The sequence below is a fragment of the Microtus ochrogaster genome, chromosome 8 (assembly GCF_000317375.1).
Source record: "Microtus ochrogaster isolate Prairie Vole_2 chromosome 8, MicOch1.0, whole genome shotgun sequence".
NCBI classification, from domain to species: Eukaryota; Metazoa; Chordata; class Mammalia; order Rodentia; family Cricetidae; genus Microtus; species Microtus ochrogaster.
In genome coordinates, this window is record NC_022015.1 from 48650608 (window position 1) to 48656327 (window position 5720).

A 5720-nucleotide genomic window follows, 5' to 3' on the forward strand; every position below is an offset into this window, starting at 1 on the left:
TGTGTGTGTGTGTGTGCATGTAATTATTTTCTCCCAACTTCCTACTTAAATGTACCTAGGCAGAAAGAAGGAGAGAATAGCAGATGAATCAGTGAATACCCACTGTATTTCAGGGCCTTTATGGAACGTTTGAAGCTCACACAGAACCCTTGCTACTGAAATGAAAGCTGTCATAGGTGAAGAGAGAGGAGGGAGATGAATTCATTGACATGTTCCACAGCCCTGAAATGATTAAAACTTGGTTTACTTGGCAGGGTGTGGTGGAATGAGGTTAGGAAGATGTCTTTGGATTCCTAGAACTTGGCAGAAAAAAAAAAAAAAGATAAGAACGCTGAGTCATCAATCTCCTCCTAAAGATCAGTCCCAGGGCTATCAGGGAAGTGGAGTTTATGACACCATAAACACAACTGGACTGCTCTTCTGCTCTGCCACAGCCCAATTTCAACCCCAGGTTTACTGTCACTGGCCATATAGCTAGCATCAATTGCATGGTCTACTCTACGCTGTTGGAGTGGAGCAGGAGAACCGGAGTCTGTACTCGCATCATCTTCGCGGGCCCCTGGTTTAAAGACACTGCTTAGACAGCTGTCCAGTAAATCTCAACCATCTCTCTTATGGGGTGAGTATATTTCTTTTCTTCTTCTAGAAGCGTCTATGAAGGACTATGATTGTTATTCATGTTGTTCTTCAAAGCAAACCATGTAGACAGAAAACTTAGGAATCTCTGGAGACTTGTGGGTGCCTGTAAGTTGGGTGCTCCTATGTTCACCCTCTCCCTTCTTTCTACAACCCAAGGCTCCAGAGGAATAAATGCTAACACTTCAAAAGGCCACTTGCTTAGAAGTTTGAGGAGACAAACAAGGCTGCAAGAGATCCTGTTAATGTTACTTACAAACCTTTGGAATTTTAAAGAAAAGGGTCAAAGCGATAATTCATCTTTTAATACGAGGCACAGAAGAGGGAAGGAAAGTAAAGTTTTTCAGAAATATGATTGAATAAAAACGGCCACTCATGAAATTAGCAATGCTTACAGACGCATTTTTGCTTAGAATACCTAGGCCCTTGAGTCAAGTGTGGGCAAGCAGGCAGGCTCCCTAGGACCAGGAATTTACAACGTCCATTCCCAGAATGTAGTTCCTGCAGCCAGGCATCTAAAGCAGGAGAGCTCTTGAGCAGATGTCAACAGGTGCGTTAATCATTTTCCCACCACTCAACCTTAGTCACAGTTCCTGTTAAAAGTGAAATCACCCCCTCGGGTTTAAGTGGCATTAAATTTTTTTTTTTATTCTGCGAACATTACATTTCTCCCTTCTAGATTAAGCCCACGGGAATGTGTTGGCAGCTCTTTTTACAGCTCCCTTTCCATTATTCTCACAAGCTGGGGTTTATCTGATTGTATGGTGGATGGAAACTGAAGGACAAAAGTCAATGTCTGAAGACTGAGTCAGGCTTACACCGGCTGTGGTAATGAAGAGGGTAAGTCAATGAACTTTCGCATGGCTCCTGCTTACATTTATTTCTTTTCTGTGAGATTTTAGACATCACAAAATGCTCAGGGCATATCATGGGGAACGGCTATTGCGAGTCAAATGCATTTAGTGGTTGATTAGGTGAACCTATTCTGAACTAAGAAATCAGACTGCACAGGGAAGTATGTATGGCAAACAACATTGCTTCAATTCTTGGGGGGCGGGGACCCTTTTATTAATGATGAAACAATGTGCTTAGTTAACTGACCAGTTAGCAAATGTCCTTTCATTTTATTATTTGACCGCTTAGTATTTGACCACTCAGTAAATACATTGGAGATAATTTTGTGTGAAGAAAATGGCATAGATCATTTTGATTGTTATAAACAGATGGTTGGATGTTGTATGGATTCTCTGGGGTCAGATGTCAAGTGATCAGCAATTTCCATGCTAGTAGAATGTTTATTATGGCTGTGCATTTCTGTACAGCAAGACAGTAATTTTTTTCCTTAAAAATGACATGATTTCAATTCCTTTCCTGTAAAGCAAAATGTATTTCGATATGATTAGGGAAGTGAAGAATCTTCTTGCTCTGGGTGGGGATGCTTCATTCAACACAGTTTTGTTGCTGCTGTTCTTCTCTTCATGCTTCTTCATGGCAGTATACAGGTGCACCGGTTCACACAGCCGCCATGACGCACAGCTACTGAGTGAATGAGTGGCGCTCATCTCTAGTGCAGGAGGGCTTCTGCATTTCGATTGGTTCTGTTTGGCTCTGAGGAAAACAGGAGGAGGTTATGTTTGTTTGGGATCATTCTGGTGACCAGTGACAGAACATTGTGACTAAAATAACCAGAATTAAAAGACACAGAAAGAGAGAGAGAGAGAGAGAGAGAGAGAGAGAGAGAGAGAGAGAGAGAGAGACAGAGAGAGAGAGAGAGAGAGAGAGAAAGAGCGAGCCTCCTCTCTGGGAGGCTGCCTAAATACCCCGTGGGAGGGGTCAGTGCTTAGCAGGCTGGGAATTGGAGTCCAAGCGCTCGGCAGGCAGGCTGGGAATTGGAGTCCAGACCAACAGGAATGACATTATTATTTGGGGGAGGGAGGAACAGGAGGGAAGAGAGAGAATATGAGCAACATACAACAATATATCTTTATCTATATCTATCTGTATAATGTGTGTGTGTATGAAAATGTCATGAAGAAACCCATTATGTTGTACTTGTAAGACTAAGTTAGGAATGGTGGATGGCTCCGCAGGTAAAGATGTCTGCTGTCAAGTCTAATAATAATCTGAGTTCGGTCCCCAGGATCCCCATAGAGGAAGGAGAGAACTGACCCTTGTAAGTTGTCCCATGTCATGTGTGCCATGGTGTGCTGGCATGTGCATGTGTGAGCACAGTTTCAAGATATACACACAATAAATAAATACATATTTTAATCCCCCAAATGGTCTTAAAATGTAAATAAAATAGAATTGGCAGAGGTAGCTTAAAGATGCTCCCAGTATGAGAAATAGCCAGTCTGGATGGCTCAAAATAGCACCTTCATCTTCTCTCTCACTTCCTTGTTTCTCTCTCCCTCCCTCTCTCCTTTCCCTCTTTCTTCCCTCTATCCCTTGTTTGTTATTGGAGGAATTTCCTTCCTGAGGATGCAAAGCAGCTGCTAGGGCCCCCAGGAACTGTACTATGTTCCCATCAGGAAAAAGCTAATCTTTATGTGAACATTTATAGAGGCAAAAGCATGACACTAGTTCAGGGTTAGGGAGAGCTACTCAGTCGTCACTCCAGTCCAGACAGTCTGCATGAAGTCTTTGGTGAGCAGTTAATTCATCAATGCATGCAGTAAGGGAGAGTGGAACGACTCGGGGGAATAAATGTGATGTGAGCTGTGAAGTCAGGACATGCAGCTGCAGAGCTGGGAGGACAAAGAGGAGGAAGGCTGGAAGCAAGGAGGCCAGCACAGACGAGCCAGTTCAGAGAATTCAGTGGACAGGGTGTGTGTGTGTGTGTGTGTGTGTGTGTGTGTGTGTAGCTCTGTGTGCCTGAAAATGATGGTGATTCTGGGTGGGAGTTGGATGTGAGATTTAACTTAGAAAAGCTGTTCAATTCCTGACTCAAGAGCTTCCAGGAACTTCCTGTTGTCTATAGGATAAAATCAAAACTCCCTAGAAGAGACCGCAAGTCTTTTGTGGCTTATTTATTGCTGGTTCATCTTAGTCCCTGCTTAGCTGCTACTCTCTAGGTTTCTGCTTCAGGATTGTTGAGCTGTACCCGCAGTCCTTTCTTCTTGGCATGCCCACTCCTATATAAGGTCAACGCAACCATAAACTTCCCAGCAGGCCTTTCCCACTTCACTGAGACCCTTTATACTGGTTTTGGGTCCAATTAGCTGTACCTGTTTTCTACTTCTTAATTTTGAAATCAGTGCTGCTCAGATTATATGAACTATTTCATTGGTTAATGTTCAAATCCATCATTACAAGTTCCAGGAAACAGATCTCAAAGACTTTTTCCTCACATCTTTGCTTTTTCATTGCTCTGATAAAACACCATGACCAGGGCAACTTATAAAAGAATTAGTTTACTTTTGCTTGCGATTCCAGAGCGAGAGTCTGTAATGGTGGAGAGGCATGGAAGTAAGTAGCTGGAGCAGGAAGCCAATAGATTGTGTCTATAGCAAAAAAGAAGCTGAGAAAGAACAGGAAGTGGGGGAGGTGCTAGGTTACCTGCAGTGACATACTTCCTCTATCAAGTTTCTAACCTAAACGTCCCAAAACTTCCTCAAACAGTGCCACCAGCTGGGGACCAAATGTTCAAATACTTGAGCCTATGGGGCACATTTCTCATTCAAACCACCACAATAGCCTTAATACTTTATGTGCAGTTATATTTGAGTGAACATGTAAGTACTTGCTGAATAAATAAATGAATGAGTCAGAGGAATAAGCTAAAAGATTGAAATGAAAATTCTGCTATAGGAAATCAGAAAACAGACAGCAGTTGGGACTTGGAGATTAGAAGTGTTCTCAAGCATCTCAGGTTTTAAGAAGAAATATTCAAATGTATCTTTAAAGTTGTTAGGTTTTGAGATGAGGGCTCGCTATATAGCTCAGTTGGGCCTTAAGGTTGAGCTCTTTCTGCCTCAACTGGAATTATACAGGCACATGCAAAAGAAAGTCTGTGTATCAGCTGGCTTGCCATTATTATAACAACAAAACACTCGAAGCAATCAAGTTAAAAAGCAGAGAAGGTTTGTTCTGACTCACAGTCTTGGAGGTTCTAGGCCATGACCAGAAGATCTCACTGCTTTGAACTTGTGACAAAATACCATGCAATTACTGGGACAAACAGTAGATCAAAACCTGATAACTTCATGCCAAGAAACAAAGGAGAACAAACTGGGGTCCCACTGTCCCTTTATAGGGATGTCTCCAATGACCTAAGTTTCCTTCATCAGGCTCCATCCGTTGTGGGCTCTGTGTTGTTCTTCTTAAAAAAAACAGGGTTGTTCTTCTTAAAACACGGGGCACAGGACAGACACACACGGCAGAACAAACACAGACACGACACGGCGGCTCCCACATGGGTCCACTTTAATGGGGGAGGGGAACACAAAAGGGCGGGGAGGCGTGCAGGACACACAAGGAAAGGCAAAGGAGAGAGAGAGCCTCGTGTGGCCCTGCCTTTTTAACGGGGAGTGCAAGGGTGTCTGGGAAGGATGTCCCATACCTGTGCGCAGGTGTGCGCACAGGTATCCATAGTCCAGGAGGAGTCTGGGAGTTGTAGTTTCCAAAGGAACAACACTCTGCACCTCCCAAGACACCATGCCAACACCAAGCCCTCAACATGCAGACTTTAGGGAAGCATCCAAATTAGGATTTGTATTCTTAGTTTTGAGGAATGTATTTCAAAGACTAAGAAGAGTAATGTCTTGTCCCTTTTCACTTTTTTTTTTTAACAAAGTAGTCAGGATTTAAGATCTATACATATTACTATGTTATAAATGTATTATGATTGATACATCATACAAATGCTTTATTCCATCTGTTAGTGCAATCAGTATTTACTTCTGACTCCTTGAACATTCCCCCTTTTGTTTGTTGACAAACGTGAGTGAGAATTTACTGGGCCATTTATTCAAGAAAGACTTGCTGGACCTCAGAATGTATACATGTGTTTGATCTGATTTAGAAAAGCCTTATTTCTTTGCTAATGTTAGCTGTTTATGGACCCCAACTCCCAATGTCCATTG